This window comes from Haemaphysalis longicornis, unplaced genomic scaffold, assembly GCF_048455015.1.
Source record: "Haemaphysalis longicornis isolate Haplotype H1 unplaced genomic scaffold, Haemaphysalis longicornis Haplotype H1 scaffold_15, whole genome shotgun sequence".
NCBI lineage: Eukaryota > Metazoa > Arthropoda > Arachnida > Ixodida > Ixodidae > Haemaphysalis > Haemaphysalis longicornis.
Genome location: NW_027526257.1, coordinates 3,378,491 through 3,391,784, shown reverse-complemented (window position 1 = coordinate 3,391,784; position 13,294 = coordinate 3,378,491).

Below are 13,294 nucleotides of genomic sequence, written 5' to 3'. Positions count from 1 at the left end.
GCCGCCAGCCTACGGCCGGCGGCCACCACGCGTTCCTAGCCAATATGCTTGTGAAATAAAGTGATATATCTCTCTCTCTCTCCCCCCTGAAAAAAAGGTTGGAAGACATTAGGTGATGTAACGTTTTGCAAACGTGTACGCACATCGTAGTTCGTATCGACAATGAGCCAGATCCTACTGTGGCACTGATCACAATTAGTCAAATCCATTTCCTCAGTAGAAGTTCGGCTTTGGCGTGACTGTTCGGACTGTTTCGTGGGTGTTTTCAGAAGTCTTTGTTAATTCCTTTTCGGGGCTGGCTTCTAATGAGTTCAGACGGTAATTAAGAGAGAGGCGAAATATCCCTTTCGCTTAGAGATCTCTGTCGCAACAGCCGCTGGCAGCAGCGTTTGGCAGCAGCGGCTGTGACAACAAGCTTCTGCCGCTAAACGAAAGCATTTCAGCACGCAGGGTCCAGAGCAGTGCATTCACCGCTCACCGCTTCAAGCCGTCGGTATCAACCCCTTGAAGACGACTGATCGCCACGTGCAGCAACCCCGCAGAGACGTATTCAAGCGGACACCGACGCGGTACTGTTGGCGCTGCCATCGACGCTACTTAAGCGGGATCACCCTCATCGCTCTCCGGTTCGGTTGGCAGCAGCGGCTGTGGCAACAAGCCTGTGCCTCTAAACTAACGCACTTCACTACGCAGGTTAGTTTTCATTCAATTGAAACTTTTCATCCAACTCATATTGCCGCACCTGCTGCTGCCAACCTTGTGTATTTATTGAACCATGGTCCTGAATGTGGAATTGTCACGCGAGGTTGAAACACTTCGTAAAGTAATGATTGAAAGGCGCAAAACCTTAGAGATGTTCAACTCCCTCTACATAAAAAAATGGCGCCAATCCACACTGTGAATGTGGTTGGAAAGCAAAGCTCTAAATGGTACCCGCAACGATTAGCGATGCGATGTCCCTTACATTCAGTCACGTCGCGCTACAAATACTGAAACCAGAGACAAGTGAAATGCACTTAAGCACACCCTTTAATACCTCAAGGAGATATTATTGGTAATGTTAAATGAATGATTATGCATGAAAGCTGGTTGGTTGAGTTGTATTGTTGTAGGGCATCAGGGGAAGCTTTTTTTATAAAAACGTTTCCCCATACGTTTCTTTATGTCTGCCGCCATGGTTGGGCACGACGATTTCGGCGGCCGAGACGGTGGAATAAGAATAAGAAGAAGCAGGAGAAGAAGAAGAAGAAGGAGGAGAAGAAGAAGAAGAAGAAGGAGGAGTAGAACGAGGAGGTGGAGCAGGAGGAGGAGGAGCAGGGGAGGAGGAAGAGGAGGAGGTGCGGGAAATACGTCTATTCAGATTTCTGAACGACCCAGACTGCGGCCCATGGGAGTGTTTTTTTCTTCACTGGAGCCCATATGCAGTCCGCACCACCTGTGCTCTGTCCACCAACTGAAGCTGGGTAGGCAGACAGGGGCCGGACAGCGGCATCTGCCATTTCTCTTGTTGGGTTGTTGACGGAAGGAGAGGAGGATGCTGAGGGCTAAAGTAGCACACCCCGATTATGTGGCGGAGTGTTCCTACTTCTGAGCAATATTTACATTCAGCGTCGTAGTGACTCGGTGCATTAAGTGAAGACGCCTCGGGTGTGAGACAGAGCCGAATTTTATCTGCCGTAGGGTAGTTTGCTTTTCTCTGGAAGGGTCAGGGTAAGGCAATAGTAGGATCTGTCTCTGACCGAGATAATCCTGGGTTATGTCCCTGAACGAGACAAGCAGGTGATTGTCCCCATGCAGCTCAATAGGACGGGGGGTATAAGGACAAGTTTGTTGGTGGGTGTACTCGTAACTCTCCATGGAAGCGTGAGCGGGTGTACAGATGAGCTGAATGCAACCGTTTGTGCAGGGAGTTTTTAGCACAGCAGTGCATGTCGGGACACCCAACCCGACTGATAATTCCGGTAGGCTTGTTGGGAATCGGTTGATACCTTTCGAACCCCTGGTTGAGTGAGAGCCACGGCGATGTCTGCCTCTTCTGCTGCTATCATGTCTTGGGTCTTGAGTGAGGCACATGCAAGGAGGTTGGTTATGGAGGTAGCCACGATTATGGCGTACTACTGCCCTCGATGTTAGAAGGCGTCAGTGTAGATAACGGCGTGATCCCCATGGAGGGTGGTGTTGAGCGCTTAAAACCGAGCTTGTCGGCCACCCTCGCCGTGTGAGGGGTTCATAATTCTAAGCAAAGGGAGCATCTTTAGTTTTTTTCGCCGAGATGGGGGGAGGGAGGAGATCAAGAAGAGTGACATTTTATGCTGCCCAGCCAATCTGGTCAAGGATACGGCGACCAACCGCAGTTCTGCTCATTCGAAGCTTCTGGTTAAAAGAAGGCCCTCTATTAGGTCTTCCAACGTGTTGTGGAGCCCCGTACTAAGCAGCGTCTCTGTGCACGCATCAGGGGAAGACCCATGGCCTGCTCAACCGCCTTCGTAATCCTTATATAAAACATCTTTATTTCCTCATTGCCGAGAAGGCAGGTGGTCGACGTAAGTGATTCTCTAGAGAACAAAAGCTTGAAATAATCGAAAGGTATCAGATTCTTGAGGGCTCGCTTCTTGGTAGAAACTCGCCTGATCATTTGTATGATCTTATTGAGGCTGTGTTTGAGACCCTGCAACGATACGTCACTCGTGGTGTTGGCCAGGAGATGCTGGCCCAGGATCTTGATGCTTGGGCTTGTAGTGACGGCCTGGCCATCAAGGAGTATTTGAATGTGTTCCTTGAGACGTCGTTTGGCGTGAGGGCGGGCGACAAGGAGCTGTAATTTTTTACTTGAACACTGGAGGCAACAGGCTTTAGTACGTTGGCGAACTATCAGTGATATTGCAAGCGTTGGTGTGAGCTTCCTTTAATTTTTGTAATTGCTAGGACACGCACAAGGCGCGCAGAGGGCCGCTAGACTTGCCGAGGAAGGAGCGCAAAGGGGAGCGTGAGGTCGCGTGATGCTATCACGTGGCATTCAGCGAGAATGCCGGGGGTAATCCCGTAGATGTGCTTGGGGAATGCACCACCTATCTTCCCTGTCGCAGCGTGAGCTTGTAGCGAAGTCGGTAAGACAGCGGGAGCTCGCATTGTTACGCTATTAGTTCGAGGTTCGATTCCTGGCGGTGCCAGTAAATTCCTTTGTTCGCGTGACTTTTCAGTGGACACTAACGGCCGTGAAAGACCCTTGGGGGTAGAGGTATAAAGCTTTGCTTTAAAATGAAACCACATCAGGAAGCACTTGCAAAAAAGACTTTAAAGAAAGAAAAAGAACTTGGCCAAAAGGCTTGCAGATTCTGAGCAGTACTCCTGAATCACAATAATTGAGATTAAGGGTATGCCATGCCCGCAAGATGAGGACTGCAATGTCATCTTCAAAAAATTGTGGACAAGATTGGGTGTCCAGTGACTCCTGCAGACATTGGCGTGATCCACCGTGTGCCCGCCCGGAAAGACAAAAGCATAATAGCCCGACGTTCGCTAAGAACAAAGCAGGCTGATATCATCAGCAAAGCTACAAAGGCTAGGTTGACTACGTCAGGCCTTGACATCCCACAGACACCAGACGCTCCAGTGTTCATCAATGAACACTTGACGCCAGACAACAAGCGCCTTTTTGCACAGGCATTGGTTCTAAAGAAAGAAAAAAACTGAAGTATCTTTCTACCGATACTTGCCGCATCAAGGCCAAGGAAAGAGAGGACAGCCGGGTATGTGCCATTAAGAGCGCACGGCACCTGCCGAAAGTTTGCTAAATGGGTCAAAACATGATTTGCTTTGCTTGGTAATGGGTTACGTGCCTTCGAAAAGAAAACAATTAGTGCCAGCTAAGAAGCCTGAAATGACGTTTTTTATCACAATATTTGATCGCTCCCAAACGAAATCAACTGCTTGTTCTTGCTAATCGACCGTTTCGGAGTTGCATTTCCAGCAATTATGTTAACTGAAACTTGGTTGACGCCCACATCGCTCACGTTTAAGACTGCTGGCTATGAATCGTTTTTCCGTAGTCGTCAAGATAAACGTGGGGGTGGTGTCACACTATAGCTCAAGGATGATATCGCCGCTGAATCCGTAGGTTAATTCACCACTATAACTTTCCACCACGAGTCGTGTACAATTAAGAGCCAGAGAAACGTGGTTTCCGCCGTTTATAGGCCACCATCTCGTGACACAACCCAATTTCACGAGTTTCTTGAAAAGCTTTTTAATCATATTCTAATAAAAACATCAATGTGATATTAGGTGGTGACGTCAATATAAATATGCTTTCGTCTTGCCCGCTACAAAAGGATTTCCAATCTCTGATCTCATCTTATGCTTTTTCAAACGCAATATTGTCACGTGCCAGTCTGTGGGATGAGAGCATTATCAAGTAGGACGGACATGCTAATCCTCGGCATGGGTACGGGCCGTGTGATGAGGCACAGCAGAGGACGACGAAGGAGCGCGTTATCTTGCGGCTGGTGTGCTCGGTTCTTGGTGGCCATATTGCTAGCCGCCAACCGGTGCTCTCTGTATGTTTCCACTGACAAATTAGGCACCTGACCTAATAAATGCTTTGCCCCTGCGTCCTTGAGACACCAGCGACGAAACCGTGAAAGCGCTTCCGAGCAGGCAGAGGCGCCGAACACATCAAAAAGCGTTAACCGGTAACCACATGCACGCGCGCTATGGTATACGCGCAGGCGCGTTCACTCGTCCCGAGGCATATGTGAAGGAGGAGGGCGAGCAACTACACGAAGGGCGCGCGAACGCCCACCGCCCCGTGCTCGGCTAGCGCAGCCCAATGTCGCTAGACCACACTGGTCGGAATCGCCTGACTACGTACACAAATGTGCACCACTTACCACTCGAAAAATGGATATTTAAACGCATAAAAGCTTTAATTTTTATTCCGAGACGTAGAAAAAGCTACGGTTTGTTTGACCCAGCCGATACACGCAGCCGTCGCAGCAGGGTCTACGGACACGAAGTACACACAACAGCCGAGCCTAGCCACGAGCCGAGCACACTAGGCGAACTGGTCGTATGTTTTTTTTTTTTTTTTTTTTTTTTATTTACGCCAGTACGCCCTTTGGCATAAACTAGATGTAGTCCAGCAGTCCCGTCTCCACAATGAAGTCGAGGAGGGGCCGGTATTGGGGACCGTGCGTCCAGCGGCGAAGGTCAGGTGGTCGTCCTGGGTGGTACCCAAGGGCCCTCATGTGACGAACTCGTGCTGCCTGGAGGCCCGAGCATGAACCAAGGAGGTGGTCCAGGGTCGCTTCAGTGGCAGGGGTTTTACAGAAGGGGCATGTTTCTGGGGGAACTTGCGTCCTCCATGAGGCCTTTATCGCCGGGGTCAAAGCTGCGCCCACGCGGATTCTCCGAAGCGCCACCTCCTCGCGGCGGGTTAAACCGCCAGGAAGGTCCGACCCACGCGGGGGAAGAAGGGCACGCGTGGAGCGCCGGAGAGACTCCTTGTGAATGATGAGGGTGTCACTCTGCGACAACTGGAGCAGGGGTAGCGGCCCAGTTACCCTCTGGGGATGGCAGGCCGCGTCAGCGTCAGTGTGGGCAGGTGTTGAACGTCTATTCCACAGAACTCGCACGGGACACGGAAAAGAGTTCACAATGCGATGCACATCGCAGGTCAAGTCGAGCGACTTGGCGACGCGTCGGAGTTCCCGGACTGCCTGTGTGGAGTCTGTGTACAGGTGAAGGCACGACGGCGGGTTTATGCGTAATCGAGGCTCTAATGAGGATAACCCATCCCGGATGGCCAGAAGTTCTGCCATGATTGAGGGAAGAGGTGCCTCGGTGAGGTATGAGCAGGTCTGCTGCAGTTGTGGATGAGTGGGGCACACAAGGCTGGTGTGTAGGAGATTTGGGCCCATGCCTGCGTCGACGTACACTTGCATTGCCTCGGCTGCGCCATCCGACTCCGAGGGAAAAGGGTTGGGCTGCAGGGACTGATTATGAATACGGCGTATCCGGGTCAGTGGCCGGTTGTCTGTGGATTGGCTTCGGCTCCAAGGGGGAAGGTCAGGTGATTTTCGTAATATAACAGGTGACTTGGAATCGAAGTAGTGGGCCAATGCCGCAGCAACGGGAATTGTTTGAAGTTTCAGGTGACGTGCCCTCCTCCGCTGTTCAACAAGCTCGTCGAGGGTGTTCAGCTGGGCCTCCGCTTGTAGCGTCGGAATTGGGGTCATACGAGGCAGGCCTGTGATAACTCGCATAGCCTCTCGGTTTACACTTTCCAGTAGGTCCCAGTCCCTTCGTGTGAGATGCTGAAACTGAGCTTGGTATATCAGCCGGGGTTGCAAGACAGATCGAACTAGGATACGTGCCATGCGACTACAGGCACCGCCGGTCTTTTGTGAGATCCGTCGGAAGAGATGAAGCGTCTTGGAGGCTTTGCCGCGCACGCAGCGGATCCATGGAGCAGCGGACCCAGAGGCGTCTATTTCTACGCCAAGCACTCGCATTGACGATGCGGGATTGAGGGCACGGCCGTTTAAGGCCAAGGAAAGGGGCGTCTGGGAAAGACGACGTCGGCCCCACCTATTTGTGATCGACATGAAGGTCGTCTTTGCAGCCGAAAGTGTCAATCCAATCTTGGCACACCAATGCGCCGTTTTGTCTAGGGCCGCCTGGAGGCCTGCTTGCTGTCTGTTCAAATCTGCATGTACTGACCAGACTGTAATGTCGTCGGCATAGATTAGAAAGAAAATGTCCGGAATGGTAGCTAACTGCCACGCGAGGGGAAGGAGTGCCACATTAAAAACAACACTGGTGCCAACACAGAGCCCTGGGGTACTCCCCGCTCTGAGGTGAAATGCCCTACACTTTCCTTGCCGATTCGTATAGAAAAGATACGACTGTCGAGGAAAGACCGCACCAAGTTGCAGACCATGACTGGAACTTTCAGCTGACGTAAGATGGTAAGGATCGCTGAGTGACTGACATGGTCATAAGCCTTTAGGACGTCCATGGTTAGGAGCGTTCGTATGCTGCGAGCTCTGCCACCCAAAAGTACCATGTTCGAAAGATGTTCCAGGCCATCTTCTGTACCGAGGTGTTGGCGGAAGCCTATCTGAGCTGGATGATACCATAGGTAGCGCTCAAGCCACCAGGACAGGCGAGTAGCGAGCATACGCTCCAGCAGCTTGCAGATAGTGCATGTCAATGCAATCGGCCTAAGGTTACTCATGCGGTCCACTGGCTTGCCTGGTTTTGGTATCGGAACCACTTCCGCATGTTTCCAGGAAGCTGGGAGCTCCCCTGAGGCCCAGATGGCGTTGAGTGAGTCAAGCATCCACTGAAGAGCTGGGCCATCAGCGTTCTTGAACACTTCATAGGTGATACCATCTGGTCCCGGAGCTGTGCGCAACTTGGCCTGGTCGATGGCGGCCACATATTCCGCCATTGTAAAGGGCCCTTGTATGCCATCAATGTCCACCTGAGTTGGGCACGCACCTGCTTCAGGAGGGAGGTAAAGTTGGCCGATGAATTGTGGTGGAGCCTGGTCGAACGCCGGGAAGAATGCTTTGGCTAACTCTGGGGCAAATTGTTTTGGCGTTTTCCCAGAGGCAAGGCACGCACTATGTTCGCGGTCGGTATGTTCGCGGTCGGTTTCGCACGCAAGTTTCGTATCCCGCTCTGCCATCCTCCGCTGCCCTTTATCCTGGTTTGTCTAGGAGAAATGGTCGCTGCGCTAACTCGCAGCCAGGTGTTGCTGCTGGCTACGCGAGTATCTGAGACAGTATTTCGAAGACGACAACGACGACAACGAGAGCGACGTTGCTGGGTGCGGCCTGTCTTCTTGGCGCGCAAACAGGAAGGCCTGTACCACACAGCCATGAGTAACTTGTTGCTCTTTCACAGTGCATTAATGCTGAGCCCTGTTATTGTGGCACGATTAGCTAAGTGGGCTAGTCACAACGCAGATTGTTATTTGTGTTTTTTAACCACAGGTCGTGCATGGGAGCGCACGTTATAATACGCGCTCGCTTCTCCTTTGTTGTCGGCGCATTGGTTGCGTAAACGAAGCATTCCCCGGCATTGTAAGGCATTGCTAGGGTATTCCTTTGAGCGCCGTGTTTATTGGATTTTAATGAATAGGTCATGCAAACCGGACCGCGTAAAGAAAACGTTTATTGCGCTCCAGATGGCCCCTTTTAATTCGCAAGACTAGCTGCGGCACGGCCTAGCCTAGATCGAGATACTACTTGTGCATATTCTAAATGGATGATAAATTCTCTTGAGAAGTGTATGCTTTTCAAGTTTCCTCCTTAGTTTCGCAAGTTTCCTTGTGTTGGAAGGGAGTAGTTCTGGCACTACTCACGTTTTCAAATATCCACCCTTTTCACGGCCCTTGCGAAATTACATAGTGTATAAATAAATGGAAAGGTTATGGTCAACTTCAACAGTACGCCTTTTTTCTCTCTAGAGATGCTTTAAAAGCGTAAGGGCGACCACCAATTTTTTTTATAAGTTTTACCGCATGACGCCTGAGATGTTCGACAAGCTGCTGGGCTTTGTTGCTGCGGGTTTAACGCGGCAGCACTTCATCAGAGAGCCCCTGGAGCCAGGCAAAAGGCTTGCCATAACGTTTAGGTTGGTACAAGCTGCATTCTGATGCTGATGCGAGAGCATAAACATTTCATTGGACAGGTCATAGATGCATACCTCAGCTTATAAAAATGGATTTTGCCCTTTTAATGACCAAATCATTCATGCTTTCTGACACTGAGCAAGTTCTATTTTTTTAATAGGTGACCCTTGGGGTCAGAAAGCAATGTCTCCATTTCTTTGACCCCTAATCAGGTGATCTCGTTCAGAGTTACCCGCCGCGGTGGCTCAGTGGCTAAGGCGTTGCGCTGCTGAGCATAGGTCGGCAAAACAGAAAGAACTCACTCAAACTCAATCGCATTTTTTTATTTACGCTGTACTCAATCAAACTCAGACTAAAAAAGTTCGTCTGTTCACAGACTCACTCGTACTCACTCATCAAATACTCATTTGTAATCGTACTCACTTGTACTCAAACTCATTTGTCCTCACGAGTATTCGTACTCAATCTGTACTCATGAGTACTCACTCTATAATCATGAGTACTCAATCTGTACTCATGAGTACTCAATAAGTACTACAGCTCATGAGTACTACTCAGGAGTACTACTCATTCTGCACTCATGAGTACTACCCATTCTGCACTCATGAGTACTCAATCAGTACTCATGAGTACTCAATTTGTATTACTCACGAATAATCAACTTATCTGCACTCTGAGCTAGGTCGTAGCTCGAATGAAAGACGAAGTATAAAAACAATTGTTTAATTAATTAGAAAAACACGGTTACATATAAATCAGGACAGAGGAAGAAAACGTCTGACGCGGTGCACTGTCGTTGGGCGACTTACCGTGCGAAGGCAAGTACACTGTACATGTGAGAAAGCGAAACGGAACGTAAGCACTCGCGTTGCGCCTGGAGTCTCGTCTTGTTCTCAAGCCGGGTCGGGCTCAGGGGAACTCGGGGCTTGTCGGTGCGGCCGTGGTCGTAAACTGTGTTTTTCTGCGTGTCTTTGGGTGGCAGCTTTTCTCGTCCGTTTTCGTTTCCGTGCGCGCTGATACGTACCCTAATCGTGCTCTGAATCCGAAATGCGCCTGCCCCCAGGCACAATGAAGCGTTCGCGTAGATTGACGTCCGTTCGTATCCAGATCACTGTCCGCTTGTTCACGCTGGCGTTTGTTTTTTGTTCCAGATACTAGAAACTTCGTTAAGAGGGTGTTCGTCTCGTTGAGTTTCGGTGAATTTCAAATCTGCTTGATTTTATTGTGTGTGTGCCGTGGGATTCACTTCGTCAGACCTGAACTTGACAGTGTTTACGGCGTTGCGTTGGGTGCGCCACTTCCGTCGGCGATTGTGTTCGTGTAGCTCGTCGCATGCTTGATGCATGTGGGGGCGTAGACGTCTGGTTTGTGCGGTGGCGAGCTGCGCTGTGTAGGGATGGCATAGTTCGGCGCGTTGAGGACGTTGCTTGATTTGACGCGTGCGTTGCGTATGGTGCGGGAGCCGTTTGGCTTTTCGTTTAGTGTGCGGTAGCGGGGCGTTTTCGTAGGGTGGCATGGCTGATCGGTCAAAGTCGTTGCGGCTCCGTGCTCGCAGTCGCCGTGGTTGTTTCGGAAGTGAAACCATTGTGGTGGGGAAGCGCGCGTAGTTCGTGCCATCCGTTCGGTGCCACATTCCTCGGCGTCGCAAGCGTGACTTCATCGTCAGGGCATTCGATGTTTCGTCTGGATCGGGTTCATTCGTTGCCGTTCTTGCCGTGTCCGTGTCGACGCTCAAGACCTCGTCTTTTGCCCGTTGTTTCGAGAATGCTATAATCGGTATCTCTCCCATACAAGCAGGATCCGTTTATCGCGAGTCCGCTTGCTCGCGGTTGCGTCCTCTTGTACGAAATGGTGTTTGTCGTGTGAGTCTCGATCGGAGCGCGGGTACCGGTGATCTTGTTAATTCTGGCTCGGACATGCCGCATGCGCTGGCCGTGTCGTTGCTCGTTGACGGACCTACTTGCGCGAGTGTCATGTCGTTCGTCCGCTGGACTCGGGCGGGAGCAGCGGCTGTCGGAGAGCTCGTACTTTCCGGTAGGGTTGAACCGCGTGCGTTGGGTCTTTTGTTGCTTGTGGCCAGGTGATTTCTGCGGTTGTAACATTCTCTGGCCAAGTCCGGATAGCACCTGCAGTGGGAGCGGAGGATGTCGCGAACAGCAGTTTCCTCCGTGTGTGCTGCGGCTTGGTGGCGTTCCGTGCGTTGTGATTTCGTTCTCCGTGGTCAGCTCCTCTGGTTCAAGTTGGATGTCGTTCGTCACTTCTGGTTCGTTTCGGGCGCTGTGCGTCTCGTTTTATCTAGGAAACTCCCCTATAATTGTGGTGCGGTCGTTCGCCACGTATGGTGCATTTCGGGCGCCGTGCGTCTTGCTCGCTTGCCGTGGCCATATCCACCAATCCGGATGCGATGTCGTTGGTTGCATGGACCCGCGCCGGGACAGCACGTGCGGAAAATGTACGTACCGGCTCCGTTGCGTTCCGTGCTCTCGGCATTCCGTTCGTGTACGTCTGTAGCGGAAGAGCGGGTGCCAGGAACGTGGTGCCTTCTTGCTCGTGCGCGCTGCGTACGTTGCGCGTCTCGTTGCTCGTTGCTGGAATGACCTGCGCGTGGGCGATGTAGCTCGTGGGCGATGTAGCAGAGCAACGTGTGTTCGTGATCTCGCCAGAAATGCACTGACCTTCGATGCGTCTCCGTAATCATGGCGATTACCTGGGAAAGGTCCGGTGAGCACGCAATCACAATTTTGCATGCGTCGTCTCGTTCATGTGCGTGCCGTCGTGCATTCTGCCTGTGCTCGGATCTCGGGCAGTCCAGGCACCGTGGAAAACGTGCGGCCGACTCTCGCCAGTTGTCTCAGAAAACTTTCTCGTTCATCACGCAGCCTTCTGCTCTCAAACAGCGCCGCTTGCAGGGTCCTCTCCCGTTTGTTGTCGGAGGCAGCCTGAAATAGCGTTGGCACATTCATTCGTTTGGAGAGATAGCGACTTTCTTCGTTGTCCTCTAGAAGACACAAGATGATGTCATCCTTACGGCCAGAGCAGGGTAGCCCTCGTAATCGTAGTGCGCTCACGAACTGCTGTTTCTTCGTAGAGCATAGGACGTAGCGTTCCGTTGAAGTCAGCACTGTGTCGACCACCGATGGCGTGGAGTGCACCGGTGCCCCATGTCTGTGTACTGCATTCTCGTAGTCGTGGTGCGGTCCGTCCAGGTTGTTTGTCCGTTCGTCCTCCCGTGGCCTTAAATCATGATCCTGTCGACTGCAACATCTTAGATAGGTCGTTGCTCGAATGAAAGGCTAAATAGAAAAAAATAAAATGTTTAACTAATTAGAAATACTGAGATTACATATACATCAGGACAGAGGAGCCCGAGAAGAAAACGTCTTACACGGTGCATTGTCGTAGGGCTTCCCACTGCGCGAAGGCACGTACACGGGAGAGAGCGAAACGGGACGTACGCACTCGTCTTTTGAATCGCGAGATGAATCGCGGCTGAATCGCGGGGCAGTTGGCCAGTTGTAGAGAGGGCGCATTATGTACATGAAGCTACTTAACGGCGACCCCAGTAGCTCCCATGTGTACAGCGGGGTGTGATATTAAGTTGCAATAATGAATTATCTTTATGACGGACACAGACAGACAGACTGACAGGCCAACATTGTCGCGCTCAAGTGGCCAAACAAAGACTATCGTCTTTAAAACCATCTGGAAAGAGACGCTGCCGCCTCTGTTCCGAATTCTGCGAACATTGCGCAACCGTACCCCTCGCAACCGCCGCCCGCCCGCAAAGTAAGAGATAAACAGAAAGACGAAAACCGGGTAGCGCGGGAAAAACCAAAGAGGGAGGTCCCGCCACGAAAAAGGGACAGGACGGGCGCTACGCGTCGTTGTTTCTATTTCCGTTAACAGCTAGGCCAAAACCCACACGGGTGTGATCTTACTAATTTTTCTATGCGTGTGTTTGCGGTTAACCAGAGCACCCGACACAAATTTGCTGCAGCTGGCGACGTGCCGACGGTGGCCCGATTCGCGCCTCGGTCAGCCAGCCCGCGGCAGACGTGCCGCAACTGGCGGCACACGGCGCCACCGAGTCTACTCTCCTTTTTCCATCGAGACGGCCGCACCAAATCATGCTTGGGACGACCGGCCCGCAAAAGCGCAGCGACGAGTAGACTCTGGAGACGGCGCCGCTGAGTCGCCACCCCTTTCCCATTCGTGGCTCGGCTGCGCAATCACTTCGCCTGCATTCGCCGCATTCAAACTGCGGCCAGTGATAGTCCTGATTAGAAAGATTCGACCTGCACGCGGCTGCGGCGGAACCCCGGGGGTATAAAACCAACCCTGAAGCAGCGGCTGTGCGGCGGCATTTCATCGGAGGCACTGAGTTGAGAAGTGCCTTTGTGCGAGCCATGTAACGCTCTTGCTACCTTTGTATATATTGTATATGAATGCAGCTTAAAATCACCGTCGGCTCGACAACTTCATCGCTCTCCTCTGCGCCGCGTCGATGGCGGACTGAGCAGGGCAACGTCGCAACATCTATGAATCTGTATCTATGCATCTATGCATAAGTATCTATCATCATCATCATCATCACCAGCCTATCCACGCCCACTGCAGGGCAAAGGCCTCTCCCATTATTCTCCAATTACCTCG